The 15,464-nt window shown below is 37.9% G+C and overlaps 1 long non-coding RNA gene across 1 annotated transcript in view; it reads right to left on the bottom strand.

Annotated features, from left to right (window-relative positions):
• Positions 1-11,825: 11,825 nt before the first annotated feature.
• Positions 11,826-15,464, bottom strand: part of LOC139313963 (uncharacterized) — a 69,849-nt gene continuing 66,210 nt past the window's right edge. Inside the window, exon 3 of the long non-coding RNA XR_011600166.1 lies at positions 11,826-12,028. This is a non-coding gene — a long non-coding RNA (uncharacterized lncRNA). The remainder of the gene's footprint in view (positions 12,029-15,464) is intronic.

Genomic DNA, 15,464 nt, shown 5'->3' on the forward strand with positions numbered 1-15,464 from the left:
ACAGCAGAAACAAGCCTGGAGAACATCTTTCCATTCCTCATTTTCCCTTTTTCTGATACCTTGCAGTTAAGGTAATATGAGCAGAGAAGTGTCAAAAGAAGAATAAAAAGAAGGCAAAGGAGGGAATGATGGCTGGCAGCACCAAAAGCCATCTGGGAAATTTGCCAGATGTTTTTACAATATGAAGCAAAAGAACATTGAGAGGATTTTCAGGGCTCTGAGGACTATTGTTTCCTCAGGCATTTGGGTCAGGTGGTAGATGAGCTCTGTTATTATTGATGGCGAGTGAGGTCGTTGTTTATCCTTGGGCACCGGGGAATTATATGTGATGGATTTGTGTGTTTCAATCTTGTAAGATGCCCAGAGTCACCAGTGGGAGATGGGCAGCTAAATAAATAAATAAATACAAGTTGTGATTAGATGTTGTTAAGAAGCAACAAGAAGCAAAGTTCAATAATCATGACCTGGTGAGCACAGCTAGGGAAATTCAAGGGAAATATAAGAATTCAAATTCCTTGCTACAGAGGTTGACACTGTTGTAGCGGGAATGTATTATTAAATTATTGCATATGTTAAATATAAGTATGAACTCATGAGTGCTTTCGATCATCCATAAATTTATGTTCAAGCCTGGTCAAAATTATGAATTCCAAGTAATGCTGCCTTCTATAAATTGCTTAGACTTATGTACTGTATACAGTGAGGAATATATAAGGAGTAACGCTAGAAGCGACAACTACCTTAGGCACTGCTGCTTTCAAGGTTTAATCCTGGATTATTGTAGACCAGGGATAGATAATCCATGAACCATGCATGGCTGCATGCAGTCCTCATCAGTCCATATGGCACCTCAGCAGCCTACATGCCTGAAATTCAGCAACAGAATGAATTTCAGCAACCCAAGTTTGCTTCTTAGAGAAGAAGTGGGTAAAAGGCCTTCAGGTCCAAACCTCTTCCTTGAATTTTTCCTTTCCCCCAATGGGGTGAGAACAATATGCAAAATGTCTGATGCATCCTTTTGGGTGATGTCAAAGCATAACATGATATATTCCCATAGCTTTTCAGAAGATAGGGAGTCTGAATTGTAATTCCCCTCTTCCACCAATATTATATACCTGGCTCTTAGACTTAGGACAGAACCAGGTTAAATTTAAAAATAAGATTCTCTAGATTTGTCCCAAAGGTGGTTTTTCAAGAGGCAACTGGACTTTCAGGTTTTTCTTTGTTTTCTTTGTTTCGCTTCTCATCCAATAAGTTTTTTCAGCCCTGAAGAAGCTTCTTGGATAAAAAAAGAAACATTTTCAAATAAAAAACAGAAAGTCCAATTGCCTCTTGAAAAACCACCTTTGGGACAACCATGACCGGGATGACTGAGCATCTCCATAGACATTCTCTAGATTTGTTAAAAGAAACTGTAAGAGTGACATCATCAGTCATAATATCCAGTTTTTCTTTTTTCCCCCGAAGCATTTTCCTGTGGCTTTTTCCCCATGGTTTTTCAGTATGTAGCTTGTATTTAGATGACTGAGATTAACAAATTGTTCTAATTAAACATCTATTTCTTCTTTAGCTGCCTTTTATTAAGTGAAAATATTTACATCCCTCTGGCATTTCCCCCCCTTAATTCATAATTTAGGGTTAAACAATGTCACAGCCTTGAATGTTTCGTTTTATCTTCTTTTTTTCCCCCAGGAAAAGAAAGTATCCCTAGTAAATATAATCTAACCATTCTTGCTGCAATATTTCTTATTTATTTAATAGATTTATGTACCAATCCAGTGGTAATAAATCAAGGAGGCTCACAAAGAGGCTAAAATGCATAATCAGAAAGATATAAAGAGAAATAAGAAATATCAATAAAATACAGCAAAATAATAACTACTTGAAACATTATTCATCTGAATAGGCTACATGCAATATTGACTGTGTTGTATAAAGGGACTTTTTTCCCTAGTTTCCAACTTCTTTTCCCTTTAACACATAGCCTTTAAAAGGGAGAAGAGAAGACTAAGAGCCTCTGTAGAAGGTCAAAAAAGTCAGGATGTTGATGTATTTCTCCCAAAAATAAGACTGGGTCTTATTTTCATTTGGGCCCCCAAATAAGCACTAGGTTTATTTTTGGGGTGGGTCTTATTTTTTTTCCCATGTACAGGAGGCCCACATCTTCTGCTTGTTCGTGGCAGGCTGGGGGCTATGCACTGTGCCAGTGCCGCTGCTGTGAGGTGGGAGAATGGAGCTGCCCCATGTGCCTCACACCGGCTTATCTCAGGGCCTCCATAGCCAGGCCAACCATGCCCCGACACCCGCCTCAAAGCGGCAGCACTGGCAGCCATGTGCAGCAGGAGCCCATGTGGCTGCTGGCCCACTTCTTCTGCTTGCTCATGACTGCAATGGAGCAGGAGGCACAGCATCATGAGCAATCAGATGGAATGGGCAGGCGGGCAGCTGCACAGGCTAAGTAAAGCTTATTTTGGGGGTAGGGCCTATATTAGGCGCACACCTAAAAACATGGTAGGACTTATTTTTGAGAAAACAGGGTACTTATATGTAATATATACCTAAGATAGTTCTGTTTAAGTTTATATTAATACAATGGCATAAATGGTTTATAGTAGTTAAGAAATTGACTTGTTATAATTAATGGTAGTCATAAAGTAGCAACAATACTGACAAAGAGTTGGCCTGCTTTAATTCATCCTAGAGATAATCTGTTAAAATAAAGTCATTTATTCCTAATCATTTTAGAAGCATGCTAGTTAACACCTAATAATTGCCACATTCTACTCCACTAAAGTTGGCATGCTGTTAGTCTTTCAGGGCAGTTTGAGAACAGCTATTCTCAAACTACTGCGGGCATCTCCATAAACAACAGATTGAAAAGGTGAATCACATTATATGCGATTAAACTGTGCACAAATAACAACTAAATTGTTTTGCTAAATTAGTCTGACATTATTTGTCTCCAGAGATTTCTAGAAAACTTTGTAGGAAAATATAAGTATGTGGGGGTGAATCATTTTGTGGAATAAAATGAATAGTTCATTTTTTGAGTCAGCTGTTGAATAGTCTATTCAAATGTAATTGAGATGCTAATCTACAAATTTAAATATCATATAGAAACAGTAACTAAATCATTAGTTTAGGAGAAAGATCATTTATTTTGTTGTAACCTTCATAATGAAAATTATTTTCTTATTTAAGGAAATCAAAGTCCTGTGACTATTTCTGTACTGTAAAAAAAGAAGAAGTAATGAGCAGTAAGCTCAGCAATTACATACATTAGTAAACATCATTTGCTAAACAACAAGCTTCCACTGACAGAGAAATATATGTTGAAGAATGAAACTTTAGGGTGATTTCATACTTCATGAATCTCATTCTTCACTCAGATGCTTGGAGACCTAAAGGTAACACTCAGCTGGTGTTTGCTTAGCTACACACTTAACTGGAGAGTTTATGGAACAATTTTCCAATTCAACAACATTTTGAAAAAATTAGTCTTCATTTGTTCTAAAAATAGAAACAGGAAGTGGTATTCTGCAATGTTTAAAACATAGAAGCATTTTCTTTAAGGAGTTTACAATCTGAAGGCACTTGGGAAAGCATAGTCCAACAATTTTGGTCAAATAGAGCTGGCCACCTACCTAGTAAGTATGAATGTTTCCAGCAGAGATATTATCTAAACAAGCTCCTTCCCCCTCAAAAAGTTCTAACAATAACTCATCATATATTATGGTATTTCTGACTGGGGATGATGGATGTAATCAGACATATCTGGAGGTGCCAAGCCAGTGAAAGTTGAGATATTCTGAAAACTGCAAAGGTTTTACAGAAGTTCTTGGCTGATGTTTCCTTAGACTCAATGGATGCATTTTGAGGCTGACCTGCTGAGAAGTATTTCTCCTCCTCCCTAAAAATCCAAAAAATCCAAGTAGTAGAAGCACCATATTTTGCTACAAGGCAGAATACACACATTGGGTTTCACCAGTCACTGCCATGAATGACGATTCCCCCCTCATCCAGCCAGAAAGCCAGAGGCTTCCCTTCTCCAATCAGTGATAAGATTAGGTGATCTTTATGGTAGTCACTGATGTTTTGCTTTTATAACAAAATAACCTTGATTGTTTCTAAGTTGTCCACTGCAATTGCAAACAGGCTTCCCACATCTCTGCACTTCCTTGTTCAACCAAATGGAGTCTCACCATTACATATTACCAATGTTATTGAGAAGTCCTAGGTGTTGCCCTTGCTGGAAGGAACTATGCATATCACATCATCTCCATTCCTGGACATAGGAATGAGATGGTTGAATACCCTAGTTTTCAAGGAAGGAGTCCACTCAGGAGAGAAGGCAGTTTTTGCTTATCGTGTCCTGGTCACCTGGATTGTCCCTACATTTCTTTTTATAGGAGCCCCAGACCAGAAGAAAGGCTATCCCTGTTTATACTATCTTTTACAAGAGGCAATAGAACTATTTAACAACCTAATGTCAGAAATCAAAGTCAAACAGCTAGATAGTGCCCCATGAAACAAGAAAACATATATCTGCTGTATCATAAAAGCCTTTCAGATATTTTAAAAAAAGTGTTGTCATATTACCCTTCAAACTAAAGAGAAAAAGAAAAGATGACTAACAATAGTAAAGTAGATAAATTCTGTTATAGCAGCAATGAGTATGATGTTTGAAGACCTGAAGGACCAATTTTGCCATGGAGGAAATCCATCTATGTGGTCATTAAAAGTCAACACCAATTTGATAGCACATAATTGATAACAATCAATAATTCAACTTGAATTTCTGATGTGAAGGATTTTACAGGATATTAATCCAGCTGAATTTCGGTGGGACACCTTCATAGGTTACAATGCAATAGGTTTATGAAATGTTCCAGTTGCACCCTTTTTAAGACAAGGAGAAGAACAGCACCAAAGTCTCCAGATTGCCCCAGAAAAGAATTTAAGATATTTCAACATTGAGTTGATGGCACATAATTAGTATATATCTCTAACCTGATCAGGCAGGGAAGGGATTTGCAGTCAAACATATCTGGCTTATCCTTATAGTGACATGTTCCTGAATCCTTAAAATCATTGGCTCAGTTAGGAATTTTACCCAGGGATCCAGAAAAGGAACTATCTTCTCACATTTTTCTTTCGTTTTAGGATAATCATAACACATATAACTTGTAATAAGCAAAATCAACATCAGAAGATTCTTGATTTGGCTGTGTTTCACCAGCTTATAAATCTATACTATCTATGTTATGTTCAACACTGTAGGCTTGTTTGAAAGTTCTTTGGAAGTAATATAGGAACACCTTCCCTTCTTATAAGAAAAGTAGTCAGGTAAATTCTAGCCTCTTCATGTACATTATTATTTTATATGTAACTGAAATCTCTTATTAAAGAACTGTCCTTCTTTAATAGTCATTTGGTAATTTCCACTATAAACTCTTCATTCAGATTTTAATCCAATAGATATTTGAATTAAAGAGAAGATTTTCTTTATAAATATGCTACCTAGTGCAACGTTGCCATCAGGGCAGTGAAGTGAACCTGATGTGACAAAATGATTTGGTGTATGCATGGGGACACACTGTGTACCTCTCAGAGACTCCTTAATGATTGGTGGTTGCACGAGTCCAGAGAAAAGAAACATTTGGAAGTGTGCAAAATGTACCTTGTTTAAATAGCCTATAGATCTGATTTTCAGTAACACTGACTTTGTGGATACTCCCATTAAGCATATCAGCATTGGTTAAATTGAGAGCATGTGTTCCCTTTTTTTTCAGCACATCGTTTGGATAATATAATATCTTCTTTCCTGTAAAAATCTCCATGAAATTTTGTGCATTTTTCCAGGCATATGGTGTTTGCATAAAGATCTGTCTGTATTTCAAATGCATATTTTCTTAATATATAGATTTATTGGACATGTTTTTGTTTTGTTTTGTTTTTTTAAAAAAAACAGACAACTATAGTGTTGTTAAATTTGAAGATGTGTGAAAACTGAATGATAATTGCATGCCGGTTTGCTTATTAATCCTGGAAGTGCTAATTGGGTCAGTTTATATTAAAATGCAAACCAAACAAATTACTTATCCCTCCTTAATTCTAAACTAGAATTACTAATGTTTTTCAAGCCTGAAGGGAAAAGCAAAACAAAACATACCGTGAAGTCAGTTTTGAAGCCAATTGGATTATTGTACAGGTGACAACATTCTCAGCTATGCCTTTGGGCAGTAGAAGGAATTAGAATAGGTTTCTCAATGTGGGTGACCCAGCAGACACCTTTCGAATTCTGAGAACGTATTACGGGCTTTGTCAAAAAAGAAAGCTGCCGTGATGGGACATGGCATGACATAAAGCATTTATCAGAAGTCCTACAAGGATGGTTCGGCATCCTTTATCATTTCCCACAGATTTCTTTGTCAGATGGTGACAATTCCAAACAAAGCATAATTTGTATTTTCTACAAAATATCTCTGGAACTGATCTGGGGCCCCAAGACATTCTTTTAAAAGAAGGATTATGCTTCGGGCTGGTGGTTAAGCAGTTCCCCATTACCAAAAGCCATGTCTTTGTAGAGATAGTCCATAACTTACAACCATTTGTTGAGTGATCGTTCAAAGTTACAATGGCACTGAAAAAAGTGACTTACGGCTGTTTTTCACACAACCATTGCATCATCCCCATGGCCACATGATCAAAATTTGGATGCTTGGCAACTGTTCATATTTATGATGGTTGCAGTGTCCCAGGCTCATGTGATCTCCTTTTGTCACCTTCTGACAAGCAAAGGCCATGGGGAAATCCAAATTCACTTAACAATCCAGGGGTGCTATTCAGCAGGTTCTGACAGATTCTGGAAAACTGGTAGTGGTAATTTTGAGGATTTCGGAGTAACGGCAAATACCACCTCTTGCTGGCCCCAGAATGGGGTGGGAATGGAGATTTTGCAGTATCTTTTCCATGGAGATTTTGCAATATCCTTCCACCCGGACTAGGGAGGGAATGTTGATTTTGCAGTATCCTTCCCATGGAGTAGGGTGGAAATGGAGATCTTGCAGTATCCTTCCCCTGCCACGCCCACTAAGCCACGCCCACAGAACCGATACTAAAAAAATTTGAATTCCACCACTTTAACAACCATGTTACTAACTTAACAACTGCAGTTAATCACTTAACAACTATGGCAAGAAAGGACATCAAATGGGGCAAACTCCCTTAATAACAGAAATTTTGAGCTCAATTTGGATTGTAGGTCAAGAACTACCTATATGTCTTATTCGGTGCCAGCTCAGACATTATGGGCTTAAATAGTATTACTTGGTACAGCTGCATTCTTATAGGGCTGATTAAACACCCAAAGGCAGTTTACACTTTCCTTGATCTGGTACATATTTATTTCTTGCATTTATTGGTCTCCATCCCCATCCTCTTGTGCACAATGTATGTGACATACTATGGTCTCCTTGCCCTTGTGTCATCAACACATGACTCACTCTATTTCAGACCAGCAGATTAATTTACAATGATTTTTGAACTCTTCATCTGATGATTTACAGAGCTTCTCTTTATGGGGAATTATCCCTCCCTCCCCGGCCAATAAACAATTCCAAGGTTCAACAATTTGGGACCTCCTTTTACCATAGCAACAGCAGTAAATTTGCCACTGGAGAAGTATACGTTAGAAGGTCATAGGCCTGCCTTGCTTGGCAATTTAGAAATGAAGGGCCTTTGAGTGGCGATTTATTATTTGAGTGGAAAGGAAAGGAAAAGAAAGAGAGGAAGAAAGCCAAGCCAAGTTTAAGGAAAACCTAAAGGTACAGATGGTAAGCTTGCTGAGAATTATGAATTAATCATTCAGTTCCACAAATTACAGAGGCCTACCTGACAATTTGCTGGTCACTACAAGATGACTCACTTTGTGAGAATAAAGCTGCTTCGTGGAAGCATGGCACATTCACAATAACCCATTAAAACCTTTGATGGTTCCCCACTATTAGCTGTTTTCAATGCTTTTTAACTTACTCACTTTATACACTGCATTAGGTGGGCACAGGTCATAAGCACACGTGGGTGTGAGAGAAAGAGAGACACACATACACACACGCAGAGAGAAAACAACACATTCTTCTCTCTCTTCTGACCATAAATCATACCTGTACTGGACTAGGATCTGTAAGTACTGTAATTTACATTAATATTATACTGCTTCCCAATAGCAAGGTTCAGTATATACAATACGAACCTGGAGTCTTGAGCTGAATTTTGCAGTTTATTGACTGTTAATGAGTTTTGGAGTTATTTGTGAGAGTATTTCCCTTCAACAGAAGCCTCTCTATTCAACTTCAGGGATCTGGTTGTCTAAAATCTATAACATTCGGTTAAATTTAAGGCCTAGTTTCTTAATAATGCAATTAATTTTGGTTTCATTGTATTTTCTGAAAAGCAACAGACACTTCCCAAACTTGTCTTTCTTTCTTTCTCTTTCTTTTTCTTTCTTTCTTTCTTTCTTTCTTTCTTTCTTTCTTTCTTTCTTTCTTTCTTTCTTTCTTTCTTTCATAAAGAAATATATTCAGCTGGTTGATTTGACTTTTCTGTGTAGTTTGTGGAAGGATTTTTCAGTCTTTCCTAGTCTTGGCAACTTTAGATTGTGTGGACTTCAATTCCCAGAATTCTTGCTGACAGGGGAATTCTGGGAGTTAAAGTTGACACATCTTAAAGTTGCCAAGGTTGAGAAATACTATTCTAGATCACTTGGTAAATTATGTTATTATTTTATATCCTTTTCTTACCAATAAATATCAACTTGATCCTGGATTAATCACATATTTAGGTTAAAAGTTCTTAGCTTTGCCTCTGTGGAGGCATCGTTAGTTTTACCAACAAAAACCAACAGAGGTTGTGTTCCATAGGCAATCTAGATGTAGCTGCAATGATGAAAAATAATGAAATGTGCCTCATAGCATCACAGCACAAGTCTCAGGCTTTTGTATTTCGGTCCAAAAGTTGGATTTATGTACTGAAGTCATATGATATGCTTTGCAATGTTCTGACACATGTTTAATCACTTGCCCTCCTTCTTGTCCTTGCTATGAATTTCTATGATGTCTAGCTTCTCATGCAGATGTGAAAGGAAAAGTAGGATGAAAGTGAATTCCCTTACACATCAAATTAGAGTAAATGTAGGCATTTTGCTGCCATCAGATTTCATAACACCACAAGTGTTAGCAACAGTCTTTTGATTTCCTCTTTCCATGATCAGAAAGATGCCAAAAAAAAAAAAAATCTGGCAAAAAGTATGAGCAACTGAAATTTTGCACAAACAGCTGCATATAAATTTAAGTTTAAAATAACTTCAAGTTTGCTTCAAGTCAACACTTAGGGCTTCATGAGCTTGTCCATCTAGTTTTATTCATACAAGATACAGAAGCATTTTGCCTTTATTTGGGATATCTTTTTTTCCTCCTCTGTCTAGATCAGGGATGTCAAACTTGCGTTGTCACATCATCATGTGATGTATCATAATTTTTCCCCCTTCGCTAAACCGGGAGTGGATGTAGCCAGCACATGATGCAACCAGCCCATGGGCACCCCTGTTCCATATTGTAATCATGTTATTTTCTGGGTTGAAGCCCACTTAAACATTAACCTTGTGTCTGTTCTGATGAGCTTCCAAACCAAGAGAAGATCAACTAGCTGCTGTTATTATTGGACAGTGTCTAAATAAATAACATAAAAAACTATAGAAATTAAGTTGTAACTCCTCCCTCCTTCATTTCCTTCTTCAGTGACAGGCAAAATAGGATGGAAGAACGCTCATTGATATGTCTTGATATGCCCACCAAGCCACACCCACAGAACCAGTAGTAAAAAAAATTGGATTTCACCACTGCATTGCAGTATCACATGTGGGATTAATGTGCAATCTTAGGAATTTCATAGACTTGCAGGTCCTGCTTGAGAATCAAGTGAACTTTGTGGGCAGGAAGACCTTTGCACAAACTGAACTTGTGTACTATTTGTACACAACAAAGGATGTGGTGGGTCACTAACTAAGACGCTGAGCTTGTCAATTGAAAGGTTGCCAGTTTAGTGGTTTGAATCTCTAGTGCCGCATAACGGGTGAGCTCCTGTTACTTGTCCCAGCTTCTGCCACCTAGCAGTTCAAAAGCACATAAGCACCTAGCAGTTCGAAAGCACATAAAAAATGCAAGTAGAAAAAATAGGGACCACCTTTGGTGGGAAGGTAACAGCATTCCGTGTGCCTTTGACATTTAGTCATGCCAGCCACATGACCATGGAGACGTCTTCTCACAGTGCTGGCTCTTCGGCTTTGAAACGGAGATGAGCACTGCCCCCTAGAGTTGGGAATGACTAGCACATATATGTGAGGGAAACCTTTACCTTTACTTACCATCTGTATCCCATTCCTGGGCATCCCAAATTCTCATTCTGTACTCATCTCCCATGTGACTATTGTAATGTGTTCCACAAGAAGCTGTCCTTGAAGATCATTCATAAGCTGTAGCTGATCCAGAATACAGTGGTACGAGCAGCAAAGCAGAGCAGCACATATGCCCATGTGACCTCTCTGCTTCATAAGCTTCACTGGTTGTCAAGCTTCCAGTACAATTCAAGGTCCTGCTTATTATCCATGAAACTTTTCATGGCATAGGGCTTGGTTATGCAAGGGATTTGGACTCCTATGGCATCTACATGTCCTATACAGTTGGGTAGAGTTGGCATACTTTTGTTGATTACATTGTCATTGAGTACATAGTGACAATTTATGGGACCTGGAAATAGGGTTTCTCAGTCACAGCACCTCATTTCTTGATCTCTCCTGACACTCAAAACAGCTTAATCTAACTTTGCTTATGAGTCTTGAAGTTCTTTCCCTTCCCGAGGCCCCGTGTGTTTGTATTATTCTTTCAGGATGTCTTATATTTTTTTGCTGATTATAGTTCTCCCCCTATTCCCCTTCCCAAGTCTTGTTATGCTACCTTATCATGGCAGAACAAGATGTTCCTCTGAGAAATGAGCAAGAAGGCCAGGAGTATACGGCAAGGGGATATATTTCCAGCAGAGTCACCAAGACACAAAGCTGTCCATTTTAAAAAAGCAGACACCTATATCAGACAGCAGCAATACAGAAAGATGCTGGAGGCAGATGATCACTTTACTGAGAACAGCAAAACTGTCATTTCATATTGTGTGGGAAAAGGCAGTGGTACACCACCCCACTATTTCCCATGAAAACTACATGGCTGGAAAATATAAAGTAAACAATGATACGGAGGTGGATGACTGACCCTCAGATTGGATGGCACTCAGCTTGAGCTGAAGAATTGCTGGGGATATTTTGGAGTACTAATGGTGTTTATAATGAGAATGGATTTAAGCCCTTGGGACATCTGGTTGGTGCTGTCATCCAGGAAAAGAAAATCCAAATCTGCTAGGATAGAAATGCAGTGGAAACATGGAATATAATTAGCATGAACATGGGAAAGCACAACAAAATTTTAAAAAAATGAATTGACTTCATGTTGACATTTTAGGCAACAGCAGATTAAAATGGATTGGAACTGGACACTTTTAATTAAGACATTCATACTGTTTACTACTCATGATATGAAAACACAAAAAGAATGACATTGCTTTTGTAGTTATAAAAATATAGCAAAGACAATAGTTGGAATACAGCTCAACCATTGATCAAATAACATCATTTAGATTTCACAGATAACTCTTTATTATGATGGTTATCCACATTTATGCTACAACCACTAATGCAGGAAAAGGGGAGGTTGACAACTTCAAGAGTCAAGAGTATGAAAGCAAGATGTACAGCTTGTGAAACTGGAATGGCAGGTTGGAACAGTAAGTAGGATATTCTCAGTCATCCAGATCATGGTTACCTAAAAGATGCTTTTTCAAGAAGCAAGTAGACCTTCTGGTTTTTCTCTGAAGATGTTTCACTTCTCATCCAAGAAGCTTCTTCAGTCAGCCATGTGCAGATCTGTACATTGGGGAAACAAAACAACCACTTCATAAGCTCATGGCACAATATAGAAGAACAAACCCATCAGGAAAAGATTCAGCAGTCCACCTGCATTTAAAAGATAAAGACAGCAAAGTCCACATATTGGATAGAGTGGACCACTGGTTTGAAAGAGGAATAAAAGAGGCCATCTATGCAAAATTGAACAGCCCTCTCTCACAGAGGGGGAGGGATAAGACATCATCTATCTCTAGTCTACAACACAGTCTTTTCAACAGTTCCAAGAAGGCTCCATACCCATTTGCACTACTCAGGTGCCCCTGACAATACAGATGAACTTCTAGGTGGACTCAATGACTCTCTAAAACAGAGCTGTCAAACTCCCAACCTGTGGGCCTGATGCATCATGTGCTGGCCATGCCTACGCATGATTTAGCGAAGGGGGGGAAAGTCCTGATACGTCATGTGATGCCACCATGATGTGAGTTTGACACCCCTGCCCTAAAAGAATGCAATTGACCAGCTGTTTGCAAGGAGCATAAATCCTTCCACTCCCCACCATCCAGTCAGAGCTGAAGAAGCTTCTTGGATGAGAAGCGAAATGCCTTCAACATCTCTGGAGCTTAGTTCTTTGCTTGAAAAAGCTCAGAGAGCAGTAATGATTCCATACTCACTAATGATTTGGGGAAAGAGTGGGACTTCAGTAGGATAAGATCCATTTGAATCTCGGGGAGAACATCATTCCAGAGAACAGGTATTGCTATCAAGAAAGTGCTTTGAAGTGCTGGATTTCATCGATAGGAACTACAGTAACTATGTCAAATATTTGCTCAGAATGATAATTTACTGCATTCTGGGTAACTGAGAAAGGCAAAGAATAACAAAAGGAAGTATGAAGGTGTATATGTGTATATTTATGTACTGTATGTATGTATGTGTATCAATTGATTCTAGAACGAACTTCAGTTGTGTTGGGTATACAAGCTGTGGAATGTACTTAAGAAAATAGAAATCCTGGAACATCTTACTGTACTCTACTCATGAGTAACTTGTACATAGGACAAGAAGCCACTTTCTGGATGGAACATGGAGAAACAGATTGGCTCCAGGTTAGCAAAGTAGTGAGGCAAAGCTGTGCACTTTGGTTATTATTTATCCTTATTTATTCAACCTACAGACTGAATATATATATATTGAGAGAGTAGACACTGGAAGTAGATGAGTATGGTTTTAATACTGGAAATACTAATAGCCTGCATTATGTTGATGAGATCACTCTGATAGCTGAAAATACAGATGATCTGCAAGCTCTAATAATGACAGTCATGGAATGCAAGGGGAAAAAATAAACTATGATTAAATATAAGAAAGATCAAACTAATGACAGTTTTCTGTCTTTCTATTCCTTAGAGAGGGGCAAATGGCAAAACATATGTCTTTATGTCAACGTATAAACATGGTGACTTACATTCTTGCATTGTTTTTCAGGACACAAATATGTTAGAGTGGCATTTGTGCTATATTGTCAACTGCATCCATATTTTTCCAACATCATTGCTTGCTGCAGATTCTTAAGCTTCTCTTGATTGTTCTTGATTCTAATCCAGATCACTGGCACACAGGTTTTAACTTCCTTGCTTCTCCTGGCAAACTCCTAGCAGTTTGCAACCATTACTTCCCTGTTGCACAATTAACACAGCACAACCTGCAGTTCATTCAGGACTGCCTGATTCTTGTACTACTGCAGAGATTGATTTTATACTTTACATTGAATCAATATGCCTAACTGAATTATGAGAAGGGATTGGTGAGAATTTAATTCATTTTTTTTTAATTGAGTGGTTAACAGAATCTACACATTTCTTTACAAGTGAGACCAAAATCACTTTTTCATAGAGCAAAAAAAATCTATGAATTGGAGAGATTTGCTCCTTCCAGCACTGGAAATTTACAAACTGGAATTGATTCTGTCTGTATTCAGACATATTTCTGTCAATGAATTAGTGCTCCCACTTTTTTTTTCCTTGCATTTTTTCACTTTTGCCAACTATATGGCAGACAAGCACTCTGGCCAGAAATCAACATGCCTTCAGAGCTTGGTTCATACAAAGAGACAGTTTACTCTATTTTTTTCTGTTTTTAATTTGTAATGTATATTATAATGGATAGTTGTTAATCTTTCCAAATTGCAGATACTTTGTTGTTTCCTACCACAGTGAATCTCCACTGGGGTTGAGGGTTGGAAGTGTAGTATGGTGTGGAAAATGCTACTTTTTGCCAAACAGATTAAGTTTCCTTAGTGTTCTTTTCTTTTCTGCATTACATCTAATAGGTTTTGAATTATAGCTCCAATAGTTTTTACTTGATGATTTGAACATGAAAAGCTTTAATTTCTGTAGCAGGAAGGGAAAAAAAATCAACCAATTGTTCATAGATGAGAAAACAAATGTAACATGGCATTAAAAGAAATACAACCACATGACAGTAGTTGTCATGCCTGAAATCAAAGGGTGTGCTTTGATTGTTCCTTCAGCAGGTGTGTTGCGGGTTTCCTGACAACAAAAAGTCATGAACTGTATCAAATCTGCCAAGTAATCTAGGAAACTATGCTTTGGATAAACAGATTTCTCTCATACTGTTTTCAATGGTATTGCTTTCGCTGAACAGTCACAACATGTTCTAACAATTCTTCTAAGCTTTAGTAATGAATATCCACATATGTTTTGAAAGAATACAGGGCTATCTGCCAATAGGGGTGCTTCAAATATCCTCTCTTCTCAAGTCATTCCAGAGCTACTGTTTGTTTCTGAATTAGACATACATTTCCAACTCTGCATTGGTCTGTTTTGTAATTGCATGCAGTGTGTGTACTGTGCATACTGCTAGTCTTCATTTAATGATTGCCTCAGACCATGCCACTCGCAGTTATGATGATGAAGAAAGAATAACACAGCGACCAATGTCCACATTTATGACCTATCCAGCATTTTTTTCCTCAGACACATAAATTAGGGTTGCCAGGTGTCCACTATTTGAGCGGACAGTCCGCTTTTTTCACATAATGTTCACTATTTTTTTTCACAAAATAGTGGACATTTTTTTTAATTCAAAAGCTTTATGATGAAATGATATGTAATCTAAAGCTGAAAATTCTTGCATGTGAACTTCACATTATCATGTGTAAGCTGCGTGATTCTTTGCAAAAATAAAATACCTAGAAAAGTGGTATAATTTCACCAATTCAGTATATGAGACACTAAGTTGTTTCAATCTAATTGATCGCAATAATCCTCCAACTTTAGAAGAAATGACGAACATCTGGTTATTATCACCATGGTGAGAAGAACTTCCACCCAACACTCCCTTCAATGAAATTTCTGCCTTAGAAGAAGTTTATGTTCATCTGCAGGGTGATTCATCCCTTGATAAGTGGACGTACTTTTTCAAGAAAGAG

This window comes from Pituophis catenifer, unplaced genomic scaffold, assembly GCF_029215685.1.
Source record: "Pituophis catenifer annectens isolate HBS135680 unplaced genomic scaffold, rPitCat1.0.hap2 SCAF_3, whole genome shotgun sequence".
NCBI classification, from domain to species: Eukaryota; Metazoa; Chordata; class Lepidosauria; order Squamata; family Colubridae; genus Pituophis; species Pituophis catenifer.